This window comes from Pinus tabuliformis, chromosome 7 (genome assembly GCF_031772625.1).
Source record: "Pinus tabuliformis cultivar Carrire ecotype Pingquan chromosome 7, CPIR1, whole genome shotgun sequence".
Classification (NCBI taxonomy): domain Eukaryota; kingdom Viridiplantae; phylum Streptophyta; class Pinopsida; order Pinales; family Pinaceae; genus Pinus; species Pinus tabuliformis.
This window is the reverse complement of record NC_142293.1, coordinates 89,812,871-89,840,337: the sequence shown is the minus strand read 5'-3', so window position 1 is coordinate 89,840,337 and position 27,467 is coordinate 89,812,871. Positions and strand designations below refer to the sequence as shown.

Here is a 27,467-nt window from a genome sequence, read left to right as displayed (position 1 = left end):
CAGAATTTCTCACTCGAGTAGTTTGAATTTTGAGAAGCCATTTTGGTCCTATTTTCTTATTCATGGGGGACTTCACTAATATCGTGTTGAATGTATGGACTGGTTATTTGGACCCTTTCAGATAAATGGCAATTCCCTTTTGATTCAATGCATGATTAACGTGCAAGATATTCCTCTCAGTGTTCTCATTCATCTGTGTTTTTTTCCTTTGAAATAGTAAAATGAACACAATTGGTTCCTCTTCAATCTATGGATTTATCTTAGCTGCTCATAGAAGACAATAGTTGTGCTTATCACAGACCTATATGTGTTATTCACTAGCGTGGTAGTACTTGTAAAATTAAAAATTTATTTGTGCATTTGATTAACCTATAGGACCTGTATTAGTCAAGATCTACGTTAGGTTTTGGCAGAGAATGATACCCATGTCATGTTTGATCTGAAACCTTCTTTTTGACTCCTCTATTTCTATCATTTCACTGGAAAACCATGGTTTAAGATTCTGTGTTGTTTACAACCCTATCCATAGAATTCCACTTTCTACTAGAACATTACTTCTTAAGATTCTGTTGTTACATCCCTATGCATCAAATTTCCTCCTTCCTTTCCCCCTCTCCACCATTCCTACAACTTCAATTTTAAGATGTTTCATTTCTGTGTGTTGGCCACCAGAGGAAGAAGCCATTTCTCTTTGAGATTTCCCCAATATACCCCCAACATTTGGATCCATAATTTGGCTTGAATCTACCTCATTGAAGGCTTATTGAACCAAGCCCCTCCTATAACCTTTTTACGTGACAATTGGAGTGCTGCAAACCCCTCACATATAACCTTTCATGCACTCATTTATTTAAGATGTCCTAGACACTGGTCTACAATAAACCTAGAGGTTATCCCTAGGGAGCTTTTTGTGTCTCCTCCTGCACTTGAGCGGTATGTGCAAGATTTAGCTACAACAAAGTGGATAAATTAATAGCTTCCACAGGCACAAGGAATTGCATAAATTTTGGTAGGTAGTAGCAACTAGTAAACATAGACATTTATAGTTTTACTCCTATATAAGGGTTGAAGTAAACATATATAATGGTGGGAAGTAACTCGTTGTAAGTATATTTATTTACATCTTATTCCTAACCATTTTTTAATGCAAATACTTGCTTAAATTGTGGTGGGAAGTCACACATGATAAATATGTTATATACTTTAGCATGGGCTATTTTCAAGAATTTTATTTTTAGATGTTTTTCTTGCAAAGATTAAGAATAAAAAAACACCACACAACTATCTAAAAATCAAACATGATTATTGCAACTATATCCATAAATTTAGGATAAAATATGTCAGGAAATTATCTATATGGCATTATATTGTGCAACCACTGCAATAAGACCTTCAAGTTATGTTGCAATCAAATGTTTTAAAAAAATAATGTTTTTTTAGTAATCTTGAAAATTAATTAATTATTTTTCAAAATTAAACATTATAATTTGATTTGGTTAATGCTAAATTAATAGTGATTCTTACTTGAAAACTAAAATCTTACTTTTTCAGAAAAACTAATATCTAATAGTAATCTTTAGTGTGTGTGTGTGTGTATATATATATATATATATATATATATATATATATATATATATATATATATATATATATATATAGATATAGATATATCATAAAATGATGTGTTTCCTACAAAATATAATGATCTCGATCTACGTGAACCTCCCCTTTCACATGCATTAGGATATGTTAGTTTTAAAATATTTATCTAACTAGCTGGAGGATTTTTGTAAATCCAAGTCATAGTTGTTAAATTTCAAAATTTTAGGTGTGTTAGACGTTTTTGATGGTGCTGAATCCATTTCCACCATCAAAAACACGATTCAAACACTGCCTCTACAAGATTTTTTGAAATTATTTTTCCTAGATTCTAGCCACTTTTTACCATCCTCCCAAATCAAAAAAATATTTACGCTGTAAAGCATTTCCCTCTGAAATCAACCCTCCTCTAATCTTACCTGTCTTATTATGACCTGTCTGATCTGATGTTAGATTATTAAAAAAATTTCCACTGTTAATCACAAATATAGTTATAATTGAAATAATAACAGTCTAGACTTCATCTTTTTCTTGCAGCAGCGAACCTTCATCTTTTTCTTCCGAAGCCTGGAGGGAGACGGCCATGACTTGTCCAGAGTGAAGGTAGACGACCATGGGTTGCAACTGGCTTGTGTTGTAGAATGAAGTTAGACGGCCATGGCTTGCAACGGGCTTGCGTTGCAGAATGAAGGTAGACAGAAGTTAGACAGCCATGGCAGAAACCCTCCTCTCATTTGCATTTCTATCTAGCCAGTTTCCTAATTGCTTATCGCTTCTAGATTCCTGATTTCTTTTCATTTCCATAGAGGGTTTCAGGTTAAGGAAATGTCTCATTTAACACCTCCACCATGTTATTCCATTCGTTTAGCTGGCATTTTCCTGTGCTCATCTCATCTCGGTTCCCCATTTTAGAATAGAAAACAAGACACCCAGTTCCATATTTGGTTCAGTTGTAACGAGTTTCTATTTTGTGGCAAGATCCTTGGAGCTCTGGCCTAGTTGTCTGGCCTGTGATAGGTGTGCAAAAGAAGTTTGGTGCTCAGTTAGAGTGTTGCTTCACTTGAATCAAAATTGTCTTTGTGGGAATGACTTTTATCCTATATGGTTTTTAATCTAGGTAATTGATGTTACTGAGATCCTCACACACGAAACTAATTATAAACAGTGAATGTGGCCTCTGGACATCAAATGCACTGAAGGAAAACACATTAAAACTCATCGCCTTACTTCAAAACTTGACCGAGAGATTTCCAGTTATAGGAACAAGCCGAGCAAACTTAGAGAAGATATTTCCAATTATAGGAACGAGTCGAGCAAACTTAGAGGAGGTTGTAGATCATGCTTGTAAACTTGGAATTTTTATTTCCCTTTATCTTGCCCTTCCATTTGCCAACAATACCATTATTGCATTGAGATCTGGGTGCTAAATCAAACCTCAACGTGTTATTATGTTACTAAACGTGGAAAAATGTCAATGAGGTAGGCTTTGAAAGCTCACTTGTATCACCCTTTGCACATCAACCCTGCTAACTGTAATAGTTTGGAAAGTAGCTTAAGTGCAGAGTTATGATCTACTTTCAATCAGACCCTGCTTCCTGAAATTACTGCAGAACATCTGAGGTATAGTGTCCATAATCACTCATGGGTTTTTATGATTCAACCAAGGAAATGGATCCACTAGTCATCGCTCTACCAAAAGATCCATTGCAAATTTATGAGACCGGAACCCTGTTTCTTGTCTGTGGTGTTTAACCCTCAAGGATCTCGTTTCTTGGCCCATTCAGACTTATTGTAGCAAAAAATTGTCGCTAGTTTGACCCAGCAGAAGTCATGTTATTTTGCTGGTGGGAAAGATTCTGATGCGCTCAACAAATGTGTCAATATTAGTTTGTGAGGAACCACCGGGCATCACTGCCTTGATTGCAGCGTCCCTAAGTTTGGCAACATTCTTCCTTAATTCCCTCCCTTCATATCCTTGCATGAGCCTTCTCACCACTTTCTCTATGTCAACAGACTTTACCAAACCATTTTCATCAGCTTTACCCTCTAAATCCATGCCTACTTTCCATATATCCCTTGAAAAATTAGAGTTGAGAAATTGTTCTGATTAGTAGGGCCACCCAATCATGGGAATGCCCATGTTGATGCTTTCAATGGTGGAGTTCTAACCATTGTGGGTTAAGAATCCCCCCATAGACAGATGATATAGCACTTTCAGCTGAGGTGCCCAAGTCTTACTCTAGTGTGTGATTGCTAGCAAGACAAGTTTAACTGAAGAGATTTCAAATTTTTAAAAGGGTTCTCCAAGACAGATCTGAAGGCCATTATTTGTGGTTCCTTTCTGCGGCATATAGAATAGATTTGGTGTAACCCTAACTAATAATCCAAAAATAAACTCAGGACACTTATCCGATGTAAGATTTGTGACAATTAACTCTCTCTCCTTGCATTATCATATGCTCAGATCTGATCTTGTAGCAAGCCCGATGACCTTGTGTTTTAAACAAAATTCAGAGAAGCATCTTTGGCCTCAATCATTTAGCTTGGTCTCACCCTAATTATAGTTCAATTTTTTCTCTTCAAGTTTATTACATTATAATTTAAACCCTACGAAATGATTTAACCTTTCTTTTGAGTTTGTGGTAGCTGTTGGTCTTGTTTGCTGAGGTTTAACGACTGTAGACACAGGTCTAGAAGTTTACTGAATGCACACCATTGACTTGTGTTACGTAATTTGAGCTTTGAAGATAATCAAAATTGTAGTCTCATCTAAGAAGTAGCTTCGATTGATAAGATATATAAGACCAAAACCAAAATCCAAGATACTTCTAGATAGTCCAAAATAATTTCTCTTGATACAAATCTGATCAAAGCACTATTTTACTCCTTGTAAAGTGCATTGATCTATGGTCATTGATTGTTGGAACTGTTGAATGTATGATTAGATGAAGAATATTCAAATGTACATTTGATATTTTGCATTGAAATTTAAATACTATCACATCTTATCAATTCTAGTCCAAAATTTGAAGTCTGTAGCAGAAATGAATTAACAAGATTCCACTGTTTGAGACTAAAAAATTAATTCACTGTTTAGAAGTCAGTTTGAACCTAGAAGCATCTTCAGGAACACATGAGTCTTTGAAGCGGCACATCTTTGATGAATATTCATTGTTCTTATAGATTATTCATATATCATACATCTTCAACAGACTAGAAAAGGCATCTTCAGATCTGTCTACAATATGTTGAAAACAAAAGGTACTTGATTTGTTTACAGTTTTAAGGCTTGAGGTACAAATTTGTTCAACTTCACAGTCACTTCTTTTAAAGAAGCCTACCTATAGAAGTCCTTGGGATAGTGTATGTCCCCCAACACGAACCATAATGGTTAGTCTGAAGAAAGAAGAATGAAATCAGTCATTATGAATTTAGAGTTGGGAATTTTGGGTTATGTCTGCTTTCTAGTCTATCACAGGAATTCAACTTACTTTTGCCTATTAAGTACCCATGTTCTTACTGTAGCATGTGATTGATAGCAAGGAAAGTTTAACTGAAGAGGTTGCATTTACACAAATTCTACTCTGTTATAGTCTTCAGCAAATCATTAAAGAAACTTCAACTGATTACTTTATTTTTTTATCTTCTTCCATCTTTTCTTCGCATTGAGCAAAACAATTAGTGTTAACAACCTTAAAATCATAGAAATTTTCATTTAAATGGAAAATAAATATTTTCAATCTTAGCAGAGAAGTCCTAGACAAATGATTTATCTATACATATTACAGGTTCAGTACACAATGTAAACAAATTGTTCCAAAGGTTACAACAGATTTATTGCAGAAATTTTTTTTGGCTAGTTTGACCCAGCATAAGTCATGCTATTTTGCTAGTGGGAAGATTCTTGACTCTGGATTTCGCTTTCATAAACTTGTGTATAAAATATGAGATCAAAAGAGTATTCCTCTCGATAAAAAGAACAAAGATCTTTTGGCAAGAGTGCCAGGATCCCTGGTAGACAAGTGATGAACTTGGTGGGATTTTTTACATCCTCTGCTGTAAAAAGAAACAGGAGGTAATTAGTGATGCTGAGATTGGAATTGGGGAAGATTTGGAGAGTTTCTAAGGCTTGATCAATGCGCTAGGGTTAGCGTGGAATAATTTCAGTAGATGATTTAATATAATATCAAATGTCTAGTTTGTTTGCCAACATTTAAATTAAGCAGTGTGGATATGGCAAAGACAATCAAAATTGTAGTCTCATCTGAGAAGTAGCTTTGGTTGATAAGATATATAAGACCAAAACCAAAATCCAAGATACTTCTAGATAGTCCAAAATAATTTCTCTTGATACAAATCTAATCAAAGCACTATTTTACTCCTTGTAAAGCACATTGATCTATGGTCATTGATTGTTAGAACTGTTGAATGTATGATTTGATGAAGAATATTCAAATGTACAATTGATATTCTGCATTGAAATTTAAATATGATCACATCTTATCAATTCTAGTCCAAAATTTGAAGTCTGTAGCAAAAAAAAAAAGATTCAATTGTTTGAGACTAAAAAACTTAATTCATTGTTTGGAAGTTAGTTTGAACCTAGAAGCATCTTCAGGAACACATGAGTCTCTGAAGCAGCATGTCTTCGATAAATATTCATTGTGCTTATAGACGATTCATATATCATACATCTTCAACAGACTAGGAAAGACATCTTCAGATCTGTCTACAATAAGTTTAAAGCAAAAGGTAAACATTGCTAGAGCCTGTTTCACTTACAGCGCCTAAACAAAACAAAATATGATCTTTACAAAGCATATTGAGGAATTCACTCTCAACCAAATCATCATCATCTCTATTAGAAGCGTTTTCCAAATTGCTGTGTCTTTCTTTTTTATGCTCATGAGACACATGAGCGTCACCATTCTTCTCCAAATAGGAATCAACAGAAATTGATTGCTGAACCTGTGAGACACTTGTGCCATTCTCCATCCTACTGTCCTCTTCTCTAGATGTCAAACTATTCACTTCACAAATCTTATTTCCATCCAGTAATTTTGACAGATTTCCACCGCTCATCTCCACCCCCTTCTCAACAACTGTGAACTCAATATCATCCTCTAGAATAACAACTTTATTATCATTCTTCGAAGCAGCCTCTCTAAAAATACAAATAGATCGATCTCGATGACTGACTGGAGGGAATGAGCTGATTTTTGCTTCAAGAGAAAACAAGGATGCCAAACTGGACCCCTTCACATCTTCTGTCGGTTGAACTTGCACGCTAGTTGTAGAAGGGCTCTCATTAACAGGGTCTTCTAGGCTCAAATCAGTTATATGTTCATGATTTGTCTTGGGTGCAGATATGGAGTCAGATACATGAACTCCTAATGCACATATTGATGGACTTATAGATTGCTTTGATAATCTGTGACGAAAATGTACATCACCAACACTTTTTGGCAATTGCCACAACTCCTTGTTCAGGATCATATAATGGAATGTCACAATTAAAGTTCCTCCTTTAACCTTACCCGCAAGCTTAAAACTTGTAGTCGAGCTTCTGGGCTTTGCATTCTCTCTATCATCGGCTATAAATTCTGGAAGCCATTTGCTGAGATCAAGTCGAAGCTTTCCAAAATCTAAGCCCTGGACATCCAAGGCAGTCACAAAAAGAGTGAAATTTTTCGAATTATAATGCATACCTTAATCGGGTTTTTTGTTGCCAAATATGGTGGAAGTATGGTGGAGAGTTTCTTCAAATACTACAGTTCCTTGAGAAATAGTAGCAAGGTTTTTCTGTACCTCTCTATTTCTTCTCCTCCAACAGATAGAAACACGAGAACCATTCATGCTTTGTAGAAGTCCCTCTCTATTCGGTGTAATTAAAAATTTTTGGACCTTGGAAATTCTTACTTGCCTCATCTCTTTCTCAAATTATAATCTCTTTCCCCTTCTTTTGATGACATTGGAAGAAAAGTGCCCAAATTTTTGACACTGGAAGCACTTGATGTGGCTCAAGTCCTTCTTTCCCTGGTTACAAGAACTTGGCTTCTCTTTCTTCCCTTTTCAACCCTTCGTAGTTCCTCTTTTCTTGTTTCCCTTATTCATCTTACTAACGAGGACAACATTCTGCTCCTCAATACCTGCAATAGTATCCAATATTGTCTCCTTCTAGTTGAAGTCATTCCATAGCCTGCTAAAAATGAGAAGTTTTTTTTGGCCAGATGTCATAGCCAAAATGTTTCCAAAAAGAACAAGACCTATTTAATGCAATGAACATTGGGTACGAGCTCTTTACCCTTCACCTACTAATTTTCATCTTCAATGATTCTTTATAGGTCACAATGCTTCTTGAATTTATGCCTTACGGCATTTCCTTTGCAACAAATGGTGCAAATGCTAGTTTATAAAACAAACAATACTATACTAGTAATGCACTCTAGTGAAATTGCATCCCACTTGGAAAATAAATATAAGATAATTGCAATAAATCATAGTTGGCTCTGGCATGTCTGGTTTCACAGTTCCTTCGCTTCCATTTGAGTTTGGTTAGTTGACAATCCGGCAATTTTTCCAAATCTCCCCCTGCAACGCTGTCAACACATCTACTTCACCCATCATCACCATTTCCCTTCCAAATTTCTTCCTCCAAATAGATGGGTATTTGGAGTTGATCTTCACCATTATGGCTGTCGATTGTTGGGAATTTCTGATAATTCCAAACAAAAATAACTGAACAGAGAATAATGCTCTGTTTTGACACAGAGAAACAGAATTTTTTTAAGGCACCAAAAAAAAAAATTGCATTCATTAACAGGACTGATGTTACAAAAAAAAATTCTTCCTCCAACAGAGGGATTACACAAGAACGCTTCAGTTCCAGAAAGAAATTTCACTCTGTCTCTCCTTGCAAATTTTACACCGCTGTGTGTAAAAAAAAATTTCAACTTACTTTCATGTTTCTGCGTGCTGCGTATTACATTGGATAGTCAACGAACAACAAAAATGACGTTATGTTTTTTTACTTGTGCCATACTCCCGTGAATTAAAAAAATAATAAAATTAAAAGTCTTCACCTACATTCTACGACCGTAGTAAATTTCATTAATTATTTTACTGATAAAACTGGCCATTAATGAGAATGGCAATTCATGTCACGTGATGAACAGCTCCATGGTGCAAGCCTCTACATCGAACCTTGATATCAATAGGACGGCTGTCAGCAAAATCGCACGACCCTTTTTACCGCACTTTACGCGCCGGGGAAAGTAGTTTTGGCAAAACTGCTCACACCATGTGTCAGCCTATGGGTGTGATCGCTACCCTTGGAGAAATACCACTGTTCGGTAAAAGGCGGTGCGGGGAAACCCATGGCAGTTTTCCAGAAAAAAAAAAAACGCTGCAGTTGAAATTATCATTTCAACACTCCCCTTTAATTTCAACTGCTGGGTTATCAGTCATACCCAGACATTTCCTCAAAAACTCAAAACTTTTCTGCCCCAATGGTTTGGTCATAATATCTGCAACCTGCTCCTGAGTTCTGCAGTGTTCTAAAACAATTTCTCCATTGTTTACCAATTCCCTGATGTAATAAAACTTTGTGTCAATGTGTTTCGTTCTCTTATGAAACACAGAATTTTTGGATAATGCAATAGCTGAACTATTGTCACAAAAAATCACAATTCCTTTTGCTTGCTCTTGGCATAAACTCCTTAACATCCTTCTCATCCAAATTGCTTAACACGCTGCTGCTGTAGCTGCCACATATTCTGGTTCTGCTGTAGACAATGCTACAATAGGCTGTTTTTTAGAAGCCCATGAAATGGCTCCTGAACCCATGTGAAAAACATAACCGATGTGCTTTTCTAATCATCTACACTTCCAGCCCAATCACTATCAGTGTATCCAATTAAATATGAACATTGTGAAGCAGTATATAAAATGCCAAACCTTTTAGTACCTTTAACATACCTCAGAATCCTTTTTGCTGCCTGCCAATGTGTTTCTTTTGGCCTCTCCATGAATCTGGAAATCAAACTGACAGCATGCATTATATCCGGCCTAGTTGCAGTCAAATACACGAGGCTGCCAACTATGCTCTTGTACAAACTAGGATCAAAATCCTTGTTCTTGTCCTCTTTGCCGAGTTTTAATCCCATCACTGTGGGAGTGATCGCTGCTTTGCTCTCTTGCATATTAAATCTTTCCAACACTTCATTAACATATTTCGCTTGTGAGATAAAAATCCCATTTCCATTTTGTTCTTCTTCTATTCTTAAGAAGTATCTCAGCAAACCCATGTCAGTCATTTCAAATTCTTCTTTCATGACTATTTTGAAATTTTCAATAAGGTAATCATCATTACCTGTGAAAATAACATCATCAACATATAACACAACAATTAGTATTTTACCATATTTTTCTTTGATGTAGAGGGTGGGTTCTCCCTCACACTTTTCAAATCCATTTTCCAGTAGATAGGAATCTATCCTACTGTACCACGCTCTTGGTGCTTGCTTCAGCCCATAAATAGCTTTCTTCAATCTGCACACTTTGTGCTCTTGGCCTTTCTTTTCATAGCCTAGAGGTTGTTCAATGTAAACCTCTTCCATTAACACTCCATTTAGGAATGCTGACTTCACGTTCATTTGGTAAACTTTCCACTTGTTTTGTGCTGCTATGGACATCACTGCTCTCACGGTTTCCATTCTAGCAACCGGTGCGAAAGTTTCCTCATAGTCTCTCCCATACTGCTGCTTATATCCTTTGACAACAAGCCTTGCCTTGTGTCTTTCTATTTTGCCTTTAGCATTACTCTTGGTCTTGTAGACCCATTTAACTCCAATGACTTCTTTTCCTTTTGGTAGTTCAACTAAATCCCATGTCTTGTTTCTTTCTATGGCTTTGATCTCCTCATCCATAGCTTCTATCCATTTCCTATCCTTAATTGCTTCTTCGAAATGAACAAGGTCGTCAACATGATAGTATAAAGCAAACAAAGAGTTCATACCTTCATTTGCTGCCTCTTGTTCATAAATGTCACTTAAATTTCTGAACTTCTTACATCTTTCATTTGGTGTACAAGTGCTTGAAGAAGCACTTTCATTTCTCCTCAAGGGTGTCTCTTGCTGCCCTTGTGTTGGTGCTGCTGTTTGGGGATGTATTTCAGCCATCTCCTCATCATCTTCATCATGAGACAAAGAGTTTTTAACATTCATTGTTTTCTCTATGCTTCCATACCAAGCTTCCTCCTCAATGAATTGAACATCTCTACTCACAATAAGCTTCTTGGTGGATGGGTTATACAACCTGTGAGCTTTGAATTCCTCACTGTATCCAATGAAAATACATTTCTCCCCTTTGCTGTCCAAATTCTTCCTTAGTTGATCTGGAATGTGTGCATAAGCCACACATCCAAAAAATTTCATGTGGGTGACACCTTGCTTTGTCTCACTCTATGCTTCTTCCAGCACTCTGTTCATGACTGCTTTTGTAGGGCATCTATTCAAAATGTACGCTGCACAGTGTACAGCTTCAGCCCAATAATCATTTGGAAAATGCTTTGCCTTTAACATACTCCTCGCCATATCCATGATTGTCCTATTCTTCCTTTCGGCAACTCCATTTTGCTGCGGAGTGTACCTAGTGGTAAACTGCTTATGAATTCCATTTTCTCTACAAAAACGTAGAAATTCTTTGGAGATATACTCACCTCCTCTATCAGTTCTTAGAACTTTGATATGCAGCCCGCTTTGGTTTTCTACAAGTGCTTTGAAATTGCAAAATCTTTCAAACACTTCACTTTTGTTCTTCAGGAAATAAACCCAAGTTTTTCTAGTAAAATCATCAATAAATGTTAGTATATAGTGGTTGCTTGCAAGTGATGGAGTTTGCATCGGTCCACATAAATCTGAGTGGACAATCTCTAAGGTTTCTTTTGCCCTTATGCTTTTCCCATATGGAAAACTTTCTCTGTGTTGTTTCCCCAAGATACAAACTTCACAAAGGCTGTCTGGTTTCTCTATCAATGGTAATCCTCTTACCATTCCTTTTCTATTCAACAAGTTAAGACCTCCAAAGTTGATATGTCCAAATCTTGAGTGCAACAACCAATTTTCATCTTTTGGTTCGCTTTGGAAAGCCTCTTGTGTCACTGCTGCTATTTCTTCTCCATTTTTTAAATCTGCTTTCATCCTGAGAGGGAACATCCTATTCCTTGTCATCTTCACTTCAGCAATACATTGTTTGCTGGGTCTTTTATCCATGATGGTGCATACATCATCCACAAAGAAAACATTGTACCCCTTTTGAATAAGTTGTCCAACACTTATGAGGTTACATTTCATTCCAGGGAACATAATAAACATTTGATATAGTTTTCTTTTCACTTTTCTTTGTTAAGACATTTACTTCTCCTTTTCCCGTAACAGAAACTTTATTATCAGTCCCTAGTGTGACTTGTGACTTCACACTCTGATCTAACATAGAAAACAGGGCTATGTTTCCTGTCATATGGTTACTGGAACCAAAGTCTAGGAACCATACATCTTCACTCTTTTCTTCAGTCATATTACAAGCAAAAAACAAATTATCTTGGCTGATATTTTCTCTAGTGAAATTTGCACTAGTTCTATTACTCATATCATGCTGCTTCTTCCTACATTCATTTGCATAATGCCCATATTTTTTACAATAGTGACATTGGACATTGGATTTATCATACCTTTGTCCTTGAGCATGATGTTGTCCACTTGGTTGGCTGCTACCTTGGCCTTGGTTCTGATTTGGATTGCTGCCTCTTCCTTGAGCAATTGCTGGACTATTTCTTCCACCTCTGTTTTGGCTTCTGCCTCTTCCTCTCTTGTTTCCTCTACCTTGAACTCTTCCTCTTCCAAAGAACATCTGGGTCTTAAAGGCATGCTCTAGAGATGAGTTTTTGCTCATGTGTTATCAGTGATGCATGTAGTTCATCAACTGAGAAGTTTGTGAGATCCTTTGTCTCTTCTATGGTGGTGACAATCACATCAAACCTTGAGGGTAGGATCCTCAATATTTTCTCCACAATCCTCCTTTCTTCAAGAATCTCTCCATGAGACCTTATCTGTGTGACCAGACCAATCACATGTGTGAAGAATGAGTCAATATTATCTGACTCCTTCATGCAGAGAGTCTCAAAATCTCTCCTCAACAACTGTAGTTTTGTTGTCTTCACTTTCTCCATGCCTTGATAGGCTATCTTGAGAGTTTGCCATGCTTCTTTGGATCTCTTGGCTGCTGCTATCCTTGGAAACACACTCTCATGCACTGCTTGATACAAAAAGTAGAGGGCTTTAGAATCCTTCTTCTTATTGCTCTTCAACAGATCTTTCTCTGCCTGAGTTAAATTATTAAACTCATTTTCATCTGCTGGTTCTTCAAAACCATCCTCAAAAAATTCCCATAAGTCTTGGGAAGCAAGCAAAGCTTTCATAGTTATTGCCCAATAGTCATAGTTTTTCCCATTAAATTGTGGGAGCTGAGTATTACAGATACCCATGCTAGTGTGGCTCCAGCCATTCTTGCACTCTTAACTATGCTTCAAAATACTTGACTGTGTATTTAAAAGAACTGACTGTCCTCAATAGTAACACAAAAACTAACTTGAGAAATACCTTGGATTCTTTCTTGACTGAGTCTTCACTCTGCTGGAGAAGCTGCTGCAGCAAGAAACCCTTCCTTCAGCTTCTTTGACACCTTCAAAGAGCCTGGACAAGCTCTGATACCATGTTGGGAATTTCTGATAATTCCAAACAAAAATAATTGAACAGAGAATAATACTCTGTTTTGACACAGAGAAACAGAGTTTTTTTAAGGCACCAAAAAAAAACTTTGCATTCATTAACAGGACTGGTGTTAAAAAAAAAAAAAAATCTTCCTCCAACAGAGGGATTACACAAGAACACTTCAGTTCCAGAAAGAAATTTCACTCTGTCTCTCCTTGCAAATTTTACACTGCTATGTGTAAAAAAAAAATTCAACTTACTTTCACGCTTCTGCGTGCTACGTATTACATTGCATAGTCAACGAACAACAAAAATGACGTTACATTTTTTTACTTGTGCCATACTCCCATGAATTAAAAAAATAATAAAATTAAAAGTCTTCACCTACAATCTACGATCGTAGTAAATTTCATTAATTATTTTACTGATAAAACTGGCCATTAATGAGAATGGCAATTCACGTCACGTAATGAACAGCTCCATGGTGCAGGCCTGTACATCGAACCTTGATATCAATCAGACGACTGTCAGCAAAATCACACGGCCCTTCTTACCGCACTTTACGCGCTGGGGAAAGTAGTTTTGGCAAAACTGCTCACGCCACGTGTCAGCCTATGGGTGTGATCGCTGCCCTTGGAGAAATACCATTGTTCGGTAAAAGGCGGTGCAGGGAAACCCATGACAGTTTTCCGAAAAAAAAAAATAAAATTGCTGCAATTGAAATTATCATTTCAACATGGATGGACTCCACATCAATGTCTGATCAGAGGTCAGCACTCCACGTTTTACTTGAAGATCCAAGTAATATTTCTCATCTAATTGTCTGGGTGTCAATGAATCCAAATGCACAGTTGGATCAGAGTTTGAATTAGAAGTAGGGATTGGGAATTTGGCTTTCAGTGACAAAGCGAATCGAGAATCCATACTGGGGTCGTGATGAACTATTCCACTGAAATTATAAAGCCTGTTTGCGCTGAATGAAGAGCAATGAGAAACCCCGATAGAATGCGCCCCTGAAAATATATTAAATTATGTTAAAATATGATTGATGCTCATCATTATTGTTAATCAGTAGCAGTCGGATGGTAGCGACCTGAGAGAGTGACCATGTCTTCCTGTGACAAATATTTTGCAGCGAAAATTTGTGTGAGTTGGTTTACATTGAATTCTGGAGCAGGGAGATTCCTTGGGATGTTTGATGCTCGAGAGATCCTTCCGTATCTTCGTCCTGCTAGCACTTCCTAAATTAATCCACCAGCATTCGGGAATACCAATATACGGTAATATGAATATAAAGATATAGTTACAATATCACAGAGCGATAAAGAGAGGGTATGGGTAGGTGAATTACTTGGTGGGCGCTATCTCTTGCAGCAAAGGCAAGGATGTCAGCGCATGAGACGACGTTCGAGAATTTGTCCTCCAAAATGGACTTTGCTTCATCAATTATTTCGAACCCATGGAGCCTCAGATTATTTGCAGGTGAGTCTTTCTCTTCTTGATTTCCTGTTGTAGAATCGATCAGTATGGATCCATCGCAACCAGTTTTGGAATTTCAAATTCTCTTTGCCCTTCAAATTAGAATTTCATGACGTTTTTGCATTTTACATGCCCTTCACTTTACGTTTTACCCCAATAAATCACCTTTCATTGTAATAAACTAAACTAGTAGTATTGGATCTTTCCTCATTTAACTCTTCTATGTAATAATCAAGAAATAATTCTATGTTTGTTCATAAAGCTTCGAAGTAGAATCATATAGTTTTCATAGAACATCCACAGCGTGAGCATGGTCATCCAAGCCTCCAATGTCAGTATAATACTAATCATATTACATTGTATGATGTTGAAAATATAGTGGAATTATGGAAATTTACTAAAAGTAACAACTACCAGCGTTTATTCATGATTAACACAACATTTTTTAAACCAAATTATGAAAGTTGTGCTTATAATTGCAAACTTCTAGACGTCACATAGATATATCCATCTCTAACAAAAACAAATCGCTGAAATATCAACAGGGGATCCCCAATTTGGACAATCTTCAAGCAGCGAAACACTTGAAAACAAATATGGACAGTGTGGATTTTTAGTTGATCATTCAGCTATAAATTTTCAACAGTAAAGCAAGAGGATTGAACAATTACAAATTGTTCTCGTAAATTTATTTTTGGGTTGACAATTCCAAATGTTGCTAGAACAATAATTTATGTTTTTTTTTAACAGATAAGACTAAAATTCAATTCATAAACATTGACAATTCCAAACGTTGCTAGAACAATAATTTAGGGTTTTTTTAACAGAAGACTAGAGTTCAATTCATAAACGACCTTCAGCATAAACAGATCCTTCTCATGCGTGTACAAACTAGATTGAAGCGATTTTCCTTGTAAACTCCAAAACAAGGGAGGGAAAATTCTAATTATGAACCTTTTTTGTTATTCTAAAAAGGCTCATAAAATTCTAATCACAGACCTTTTTCATTATTCTAAAAAGGCTTTTAAACTTCTAATCACAGACATTTTTCATTATTCTATAATATTTTATGTAGTTTTACCATTAGCAACACATGTGCAACAATGTACAGAGGACAAAATGTTCAGACATTTGTCAACCTGGAAACATTATTTTTAACATATTCTAGTCTATACATATATTATATATGAAAGTTTTCAATCTTTCCTCACTAGACTCGAATTCTAGTTTTATTACAATTTCCAGATCCAAAAAAAAGGATGTGTTTGACTAAAATTAAAAAGAACTATTTGTTTTTCATTTTTTAAACTTAATTAAATAAAAATAAAAATGCAACTGACACCAGTTAGTTTTCAATCTAGTTTTATTTTAATTTCCAAATCCAAAAAAATAATGTCTCACTAAAAATAGAAAACAAATATTTGGTTTTCATTTTTTTAACTTCATTAAATAAAAATAAAAATAAAAGTAAAACACAATTTCAAGTAAATTTCAGCCCCTCTAAATTCATTCAAGTATGGTAAGGTTAAGATGTATAAATGATTTAAAATTCAATTTAATTTTTGATTTATGATTTCTATATTTTTAATTTCCAAAAAAAATATTCATAATTTGAAGTTTGAGTTAAGAAATCTGTATCTGGTATTTTTTTTATAGGAATTTCTATATGCATTTGAAAAAAGGAATCCAATAGCTATATCACCATTTCTTAAAAAAATAAAAAAAATAATTTTTGTTAGTGAAGTTTGAATTAAAAAATATGTATTATTTCTTGGTTTTTTATAGGAATTCGTGTATGTATTTGAAAAAAAAAAAAAAAATCCAAAAGTCAAACCGTGATTTGTTAAAATTATCACCAAGAAATTAACGACTTGTCAATAGCATATAATTTCAAAGTATAGTTGTCAAATATGATGGTTCATAGTGATTTTTTAAACATATAAATAGATTTAATGTCTAGTCATATTTGAAATAGGATTAAATTGGTTATATTTTAGTTAAATTAGTTAAATTGGTTAAAAACCTCTTATACACTGCAATTCTAAAAATTCAAAATCCTCAATTTTGGATTCCAAAAAACTACCAAATAACATTAAACATCTTATCCACTCCAATTTTGAAAATTTAAAATCTTCAACTTTTGTTTCTAGAAAAACTAACAAATAGCATTAAAGACTGTTATACAGATTTTAGATACTGAAAATTTTACGCTTCAGTTAATTACTTAAAATTTATTTTAATGAGTGTTGGATTACTTAAAATTGTTGGATAGCTTACTAGGTTTGGACAAGCTCCTTAGTTATGAAGTTCCTTATTTAACAAAGTTTCGAACCTTAAAATTTTTGTAAAACAATTGTGAGAACATCATGCACAAAATTGGGGAGAATTGGACGAAAATGTTGATTTTGAAATTTTGATTCATAAATAGATCTAATACTTTAAAAACCTCTTATCTATTCCAATTTTGAAAATTCAAAATCTTCAACTTCCAATTCTAGAAAAAATACCCAATAGCATTAAACTTTTTATCCACTCGAATTTTAAAAATTCAAAATCCTCAACTTTTGATTCTAGAAAACTACCAAATAACCTTAGAGATCGTTATACAACAAGAACAGAGTTTAGATACCGAAAGTTTTACGCTACCTTTAGTTAGTTACTTAAACTTTAGATACTGAACATTCTAAGCACACTACATTTAGTTAATTACTTAAACTTTATTTGGATGAGTATTGGATATATTACTAAGTCGTGGGTACTGGGAAGTTCCTTATTTAACAAGGTTGCAAACCTTAAAATCTTTTTAAAACAATTGCCAGAACATCATGCAAAAAATTGGAGAGAAATAGAAAGAAAATGGTTTTGAAATTTTGATTCATAAATAAATCTAATACCTTAAAACCTTTTATCTATTCTAATTTTGAAAATTCAAAATGTTCAACTTCCCATTCCAGAAAACTACCAAATAACATTAAACCTCTTATCTACTCCAATTTTGAAAATTCAAAATCCTCAACTTCCCAAAACTACCAAATAACATAAAACCATAAAACACATAATAGATTAGAATACAAAAAATAAAATACACATTTTTTTTTCTTAAATTTGAGGGTGTATTAGGCTACAACCTGAGTTTGAGGTGCTCCACAAGCTGGTTGGAAGAAATCATGCGTTAATTTACTTCAAAATTTCCCCTAAGTTGGTTGGAAGAAATCACGCCTTAATTTATTTCAAAATTTCCTAAAAGGTTGTATACCATATCAAAATTTACATATAACTTGTAAGTATTTTCCAGGTTTTACAATAACTAACAACATAAGTAAATAAAGCAACCACACCTTAATTTACTTCAAAATTTCCTCAAGGGTTGTATACCATATCAAATTTTACATAACTTGTAAGTATTTTTCAGGTTTTACAATAAAATAACAGCATAAGTAAATAATGATTACATACATGAAAGGTTGATACCACTAGTCTAGCAGTTTTGAACAAGAAAGCATGCCATATTCAGATGCTAACAAATTCAAGAGTGCAGTAGGGTAAATTAAAAGATTGTAGGGATGTTATTGCTTTTTCCAATTAGCAAGAAAGAGCAATGGCAAAGGAAAATGTGAAACCATAAAACACATAATTCATCAAACCACATATGGTTAGCGAAAGTGGTAGATTCTTTGCAAGAGAGTGAATTCCAATGCTAGTAAATAGGTCATTAAATTCTGTCATCAATATTCATATGGCCGACGATTACTCTCATAATGTCCCATTAATTCTCAACAACCAGAGCTTAAAAGAATATAGCACGCTAGCCATAGCTCTACCATAGGGCAAGAGCTAACCAGCCTGCTATCGAGCCTTTAATGACCCCGATAGTGGCCTCACCATACATACATGCCCATGCCATCCATTGTTTCTCCAGGAGCTCGACAACAACTTTTTCCGAAAACGGGGGACCCACCACCTCCGAGCTAGTACCCGTGGCACTGGCGCATTTTCAAACCAATGGCCAAGCATTTTCAAACGATTCCTCGCGCCAAACATTCATTTGCTCCATTCGCGCTCCCCGAACAGGTCCTCTGCAACCCTCTCAGGCAGACATTTCTCCTGCTCACGGTGCTGGCTCACCTCGCAGGTCCGCTCACGGTGTTGAATCCCAGCAGGCTGTGCCCCAGGCGTAAGGTAAATTATTGTTCACATCCACCATTTTGGCCGGCACCCGGAAGGTCCATGCATACGAATCCCACCCCGTGTTGTTATAAATCGTCTGCATTAGCAGCTCCCCAGCGCCTGGCGGAATAGATACATTCAAGGTCTCCATTTGGGCGCAGGTTTGAGCAACGCTGAAGGTGAGAGAATAGTAGGACCCTTTCTTTACCTCGATTCTTTGGGTCAGTTGTGCCTCGTTTCCAAGCCTCGCAGCGTGAACTCCATTTGGAACTATAAGCACCATATCGCCTTGCTTTTTCCCAGAGGATATGTACTCCACGAAGCCCCTAATCTGCTAGAAGGGAATAGAATTCTTGTCGATGACCACTGTGCCGTTCATGGGGGAGGGCTTCGGGGCGTACGTGAAGTCCCCATTCGGCAACAAACCTACGGATATATGCATTATGGCAACAGTTCATCCATCAATTCAATCTAGTATTAGTAATCTCAGAAACAGGAAAACATGCATTAAATTCTTACCATTTCTAGTGGGCGCTGGTAAATTCTGTTCCACGACCCATAAGAGCCCCAAAATATGAAAAATGCAACGTAGAAAACTAGTAGAGAGTCCTCCTCTAGACATCTTGACACAAAATCCCATCCAAGCTCGTCGTAATTTCAGAACTGACAGACTAACATTGGTGTTTACAGAAGCCTGACGTGGGCTTTTATAGAGTGTGGATCCATGAAAAGAAGAAGGGACTAGGGAGTTGGAAGAAGGGAACGACGTGGATGGTTGGCCTAATGAGGATTGATAGCACTTCCTCCACCGATTTTCTCCGACATTGAGATGACAAGCATTCAGAGAGGACCCAACCCTCACTTTTCATCCATCTTTATCAACCAAGCATTGTGAGAGACTCCATACTGATACTGTTCCGATGTGGGCATTAAGTACTTCAGAGCCCACCGTTAAAACCGTTCCTTGCTCAAACCTAATCAGAGAATGGTCGACACTATGAAATTAACCAATCTAAGAACATAATTTCCATAATTTTAAACTGGATGTCACATAGAGTTCCTTATCATACATAAGGTAGTTCAAGACAACCCCCCAACCCCTATGATACATATTAGAATGATAGCATACCGACTTACCCCCTGCCATCAAGACCACTCCAATAGCATATCCACTTGCATTATTTTCCAAATGAGGACATGCCACTAAAATGGGTCTGGAAGCCAATTCCTCCAATTTTTCCACCCAGAAACTACCAAGATAGATAACAAATTATATAATAATCCAATCCAAATGACCTTGCTTCATTGACAATTAAGATCATATTGATTTCATTTCATTGCCCCTTCTCATCAGTCGCAATAGATGGCTATCAACACGTTACATTCAACAAATATTTTTCAAGTTATCCTTACTGTGAACCTTTTCAACAAATTCTTCAAGGACAGGAACAAACTCAGGGCATGATAGTTAGGGAAAATGTCGTTCAAGAGTAGGTAGGAAAAGAATATTATTATAACTCCTTGCGTAAGTTCTATTTATGTTAGTTTGGTGGGGGGGTTCTAACATCTTCTTGGACACTAAAGCAGTTTATTTATTTTCCAGGTAAATCAACCTCTTTCCCTTTTGGAGAACATGATAACACATGCAATTTCCCATTTCTGAAATTTTGAAAGTGGCACTTCAAAACCTGCCCCATTTCAAACATCCCAATTCCTTGCTTATTTCCCCATTGTAGGTATAATAGGAATAATTCCAAAATAGATCGAAACAAGCAAAGTATTAAATGCATCATTAATCTCTGCCTAACCAATGTGATAGAAGTGACTAGTAGGTATTTAACCATAATTAGAAATAATGAAGGGCTTTGTTTGCAGAAATGTCTCCTCCATCCAGGAGCTTAAATACAAATTGAAGACATTACTAAATTCAAACATTAGTAATGTCTCCTCCATCTAGGAGCTTCCATTCACAGAAGAAAAGTGCAGTGCCAGCTTCGAAGTTGTCAATTGGAAAGAGTTGCAGCCAAGAGGTGAACTAGATCAATGCTCAGAGGCTGTGGTCCCTGCAGCACAATCTCAACATCAACAATCTTCCAGCACTTCTGCCAAGACTCTACATCATTACTTGTTTTCGATGGTTGTGGCATCCGATTTGATTGATAAAGCTTGGGACTTGTATGGAAATTCATCTCAGAGCATTGTTGGCAGTGATCCTGTCATTCAAAATGAACTAGTACTTGGAGAAACCTTTTATATTTTTGATGATAAGTGTACCTCTAACAATCCTGTAGTAGCAGCTCACTGCTCCCGTTGTTGTATGTGCACGACACAATTTTTTCATAGGAGTATGATAAATCTGCAATTGTACATTAGCCATAGAGCAGATACAGAGTCTTATAATTTTGATTCAAAATTAATTCCCAATTGAATTCATTCAGTTATATATATATGCTTTCTTGATTATTTAAACTTTATTCCTGTTTGATTGGCAATTTAACTTTACTGCTGTTAGAGGATTTTTCGTTGTTATATATATAAACAAGGACTATCACCTAGTTTCATATCTTGATACTACTTTCTAAGTTACTATTATAGCACAACTAAAATGACTTTTTTTACTGTTTTGTCTACGCAGAAAAAGATATTATTCACAAATTGATGCTTAATACATCTGCTTGAGATTTTAAACTCTTCAACAATGTGCCCTTATCTTTCATATACAACCACCTGAATTCAGTTACCATTGTATCTTTCTTCCGTTTTGAAAACAAGAAGCAATTTTGATTTTGCACAATGATTTCTCACTTCTCTGTTTACGTTTGTTTGTCTGATTTCTTTCAGTCTAATTCCTTTTCCTGCCTCTGAAAATTAAGCCAATCCCCTGTCTAATTCTTGCAAAGCAAAAATGAAGCTGGTATAACATTATAAATATAAATAGTTATGTTGGCGTGCCTTGCAAGTGAGTTGACATGGACAAAGTTTGATGGTTTGACATGCAGATGATGACAAAAAGTTTTCCATATTTTTTATATTTCAAATAGAAGAACAAACCTTAATGTTTTGAAAGTGAACAGGTTTTGCAAACTAGCGTACAACTTGTAGGCTTGAAAACAAATGCCTGTGAAATGTTGCCTGCTCCAATGTCTTATCAATTAAGTTTTGGTCCTTCTATGCTTGTTCTACATTCTTATATCTCTTTTGCCAATCCTCTCTTGCACTACGGTATGCTTCTTAGACAGTAGTTGAGTTCAAAGTCAGGAACTCATAACTTTGCAAAAACTGCAATTTTAATGCCCACTAATTTTCTCACTCTTGACTTGTTCTTGTAAGATTCGTATAAGTGCACATACCCTCAGAGTCTCCACAAATTTCCATGGACGAGTTCTGGGCACATTCTCTTAAATCATTTCCAATGAGAATAGTAGTACCCGCTTATGCACAGGCAGCAGCAAAAGTCAATGTTGCAGTAACCTGCAATAGTGAATTTTCAGATGAGTTTTTTATGAGAAAATTAGTAAATCCTGTAGGCATAATGGATCCATTGCCTGGTTCAGTAAATTTCTCCTTACCCCATTAGCTACAACAAAAAGACTGACAACAAGAGAATTTCATAGACTGGGCTTTACAAGCAATGCATATCCCTCAATTATTGCCAGTGATAAGCTCCACAAGAAGGGCCATTGGCTTGTAGGTTATATGGTTAATTTTTGTGTTGTTTACAGACATCTTGGGGGGCACACATTTGGGAGAGTGCTTGTTGTTGCAGCAACATTAAGAACTTAAACCTTAAACTATGTATAGACAAAAATATGATTGGGTATTTCCAATTGGAAGTATGGTGCATCTAAATCAATGATATGGATGTTTTTGTTGTTCCTGAAGGGGCTACCCTTAATATTGCATATGAACATATGTCCAAGATCCCTAAAAAACATGCTAATATAGAAATGGACTCTAGAAAATCTAGGTAACCTTTAGCTTAGCTCTAATATGTCTTCCATATCAAAACTTCCAATGGACATTATTACCCCGAAAAGGTAATTGGCTTGATGCAGAAATCTTTATTCTCATGGAAAAATCAATCTGCATACACTTCTGGTGTTAAGTGTGAATGGACTTCTTCAACAAGGCACACCAAATATTACCTCTTTGCCAACATCCAAAATGTAAAAAAAAAAATGATGGTGAAACCATGAACCAACTCAAGAATTCGATAGCTGTAGCAGTTTCATATTTTGCACAGTGGTTCTGGGCACATTCTATTAAATCATTTCCAATGAGAATAGTAGTACCCGCTTATGCACAGGCAGCAGCAATTATATCGTTGGGCTGAATTATCTCTTTATATGCTGGCTGCATTAACTATCCTCAGTGGCTGAAGCTTAAGATTAAAAGGAGGCCGAGATACATCTAGTTGATGTGCGTGTATATCAGTCACCAAGTAAACTCCTGTAGCGTATTCAGGACTGTGGCAGAGGCTAAAGATTGAGGAATGAAGAGCTCGAATTTCTGTAGTCATCCCTGCTGATATTCCTCAAGGGGCTGAATATTGAAATGAAGGTTCATTGCTGTGTATGATATCAGGTTCCTCTGTTATACTTAATGCCATGTATTTTCTTTATTGAGTTTGTATAATGGCCCTACAATTTCCAGCTTGTTAATGATGCTCATATTTATCAGTGAATGGTGTTATTTCAGAGTATTGCATGGTATATTAGTTGCTGGTTGAAGACTGGTTGGCATATCAGCTCATAAATTAGAAATGCAATATTATTTAGTTCTGGGTTATTTGCATTGGTGAAAGGTGCTTCTTGTCATTGTATGGTATATATCAGAATTGTATCTTTGGCTGAAGTCTAATATCAAGGTTGTTTTCAGAGATTAGGCTTTCAGAGACTAGGCTTTCACCTGTGTAAGGGGCATTTAGGGACATGAAAAGAACTAAAAGAATTTTTCTCTGCTGTTTTAATTTTCAGTTGCAGATATGCCATCTCTTCATGGATTTTGTGGTTGATGGTATCAGGTTATAGATAGTTTGTGCGCTATGGTGGGTATATGTTTTCACAGTGGCATTCTCCTATGTAGATTATTGGATGAATTTGCTATTGCATATGTTACGGATTGAATCTTTTTGTTTGGGCTTTTGGACGAGTTTTTAATATTTATTTGATGTGTAATGAGTTTTGAACCCTAACACCCAACTTAATATAATACAGTAACCTATTTTAGCATGCCCCCAACTCAGCATTAACACAATACAATAATTCATTTTAACATGGATCCACAACTCTGTATTAATAGGGGTAACGTTGGGGTTCCATGTTTGCATCAACATGATACAGTAACCCACTATAAAATGGGAAGGGCTGGAACTTTGATCACTTGCCTTGATCTATATATGGCTTAAGCTGAATTATATATTGTTTGTTGTATATTAAGCACAGAACATGTTCTCACCCCAGTTTGGGCACAAGAAAAGATAGTTTTAAACCCTCTAGATATGAGCAGGCCCTAAAGTTTGGCAGGCTCAAGATCTTACATATATCAGGGTCCCAATTAGATAGATATGGGAGATTATGTAATTTGTTCCCTTATAAAATACTTTTTAGAAAATGTAAACATGATACCTTTCATTTTTAGTTGTAAAATTTGTAGATTCCTGATATTTAGTTATGTGAGACATGATTATACACAGCTTATAGTAGATATTGATGTCAGACGAAAAGTAGTGTGTTTTCTCCCCATGCAAATTTAGTTGTGTTTTCTCACATGCAAATTTATAATTTTTTTCATGTTCTGTATTAATATTTTTTCAATTTTGGTTCAAAATTGGGCTGGATGAATGAAAATTAAAAGGGAAAATGTGTTCCAGCATGAAATTTTACTTATTTTCTTGAAGGATTTGATGTATAACCTTGAGTGGCTTTTTCCCACTGATATTTGCTTGGACATATTTTTTCGATTCATTGCCATATTTCTGACTGTTTGATTAAACCATTTAATATTGCAATTTCTGATATCTTTGTTTCATAGAAATGTTTAATCTTGTGGCTCGGGAGTAGCTGTAGTTTTCATTGATTTAGATTCATTGCCATATTTCTGACTGTTTGATTAAACCATTTACTATTGCAATTTCTGATATCTTTGTTTCATAGAAATGTTTAATCTTGTGGGTCGGGAGTCGCTATAGTTTTCATTGATTTAAACATTGAAAGCATGCTTTTATAATATTCCATTTGGTAAGGGTTAGTTTAATTAAGTCAAATCTTTTATATTTTGGTGTTTTTTTGTTATATTTTTTTGTTTAATTTGTTGAAATTTAATAAGAAAAAGTTAGAATCACAAGTTTAAGTTGTAAAATCTACATAATCTAAATCTCATAATCCAGATGTGTGAGTAGAAAGAATTTTCATAGAACTAATCTATTTATCTATTCAAAAAACAATTTAAATAATACAAAATCATAATCTTACCGAAAATTATAACCCTAAAAAAAATAAATAAATAAAAAATAAATAAATTGCACTTAATTAAAATGATCTTCAAACCTATGTACAATGTTAACAGTGTTAGGGATTGTTCCTTAATCTTATTTTTGAAGGAAAAAGGTCTTTAAACCTTTGTGCAATGTTAACACAATTCGGTTTTGCAGATCCTGATTCCTTAGGCCTCTATGTCAAAGTAAATTTGTTTGAGAAGGCTCATAATGATAATCTAAACACACAATTATAAAGAAAATAAATGAATTATATAATGTTAAAATTGTCAAAAATATTTATAAACAACGATTGCCAAACGCCAGAAATGTATTCAAGAAAATGTAACTAAATCGTAATTGCAGTTGTTACTCGTGCTAAAATGTTAGGAAGTAATGCCTCCCATTGCAGCATCAGCAGACCAAATTGTGTGTTTCAGATGTGAACTACAGATGATGCTGCAATGATAAATGGATGATGCTGCAATGATAAATGGATATGATCAACACTGCAAGGCTTGGAAACGAGGCACGACTGACCCAAAGAATCGAGGTAAAGAAAGGGTCCTACTATTCTCTCACCTTCAGCGTCGCTCGAACCTGCGCCCAAATGGAGACCTTGAATGTATCTGTTTCGCCGGACGCTAGGGAGCTGCCAATGCAGACGATTTATAGCAGCACGGGGTGGAATTTGTATGCATGGGCCTTCCGGGCGCTAGCCAAAATGGTGGATGTCATTGTTCACAGAGTATAATTTACCTTACGCCTGGGGCACAGGCTGCCGGGGTTCAACACCATGAGCGGCCCTGCGAGGTGAGCCAGCACCGTGAGCAAGAGAAACGAATGCTCGAGAGGGTTGAAGAGGACCTGTTCCGAGAGCGCGAATGGAGCAAATGAATGTTTGTCGCGAGGGATCGTTTGAAAATGCACCGGCGTTGGTTTGAAAATGCGCCAGCACAGCATGTGCCAGCTCGGAGGTGGTGGGTCACCCGTTTTCGGAAAAAGTTGTCGTCGAGCTCCAGGAGAAATGATGGATGGCATGGGCATGTATGTATGGTGAAGCCGGGTGCATTAAAGGCCCGATAGCAAGCTGGTTAGCTCTTGCGCTACCATAGCCGTGTAGTGCTCATAATGTCCCATTAATTCTCAACAACCAGAGCTTGAAAGAATATAGCACGCTAGCCATAGCCCTGCCACCTTGCTATAGCCATGTAGTCGGCCTATAAGTACAAAGCAATCCTACTGCATCACCATGTGAATCACCTATGTGTAATATGTACATTATGATTAGATTTTTGTCAACTCAACATTAATTATAATAAATAATTTTAAGGATTTGTAAATTCCGATATAATAGATTTTTGCGATTTGAATTTTTAATGCATTAAAATGACGGAACTCCAATATATTTTAGACGTGCACAAATTTCCAGGCCTGATCGCAACCCTGCAACCATCAATGACCAAATTATCGCATGAGATTGATATATACCACTACATATATGTGATATGTAATTATAAGAATGTATACTTACTCTCACAAAGCAGTCGTGGAAATGCATTCTGATGAGAGCAGGTGCAACGCCAGGATTTGCTGTCACGGCTTTGGCCACGGCACTTACAATTGCCTCGGCCTCAGGGCACCTATCCCGGTAGTAACCTACCTTTAACCCATTCGTATTCGCTACAATTACAGAAGATGTCACTGCTACCATTAACATTGCAATATTAATTAAATTAAGCAGACAGCGATGATCAATTGATCGATAGTCCATTTGGAATGATGGAGTCAATTAAAGATGAAGTAACACACGATTCTGTGTTCGAGTGGGGGAGCAAAGAAGCAAACAATATTTTGCTTAATCTGACAAACACTTGCCGTTGGGGAGAATTGGATAATGGATAGATGAATGAATATAATGGCACCATAGTATTTAAAGGCGTGCCAGCTTGGAGAGTAACTGGGTTGTATGGCGATGG

At 36.0% G+C, this 27,467-nt stretch overlaps 1 pseudogene; it reads right to left on the bottom strand.

Annotated features, from left to right (window-relative positions):
* Window positions 1–8,154: 8,154 nt before the first annotated feature.
* Window positions 8,155–27,184, bottom strand: LOC149245404 (peroxidase 5-like; annotated as a pseudogene).
* Window positions 27,185–27,467: the final 283 nt, after the last annotated feature.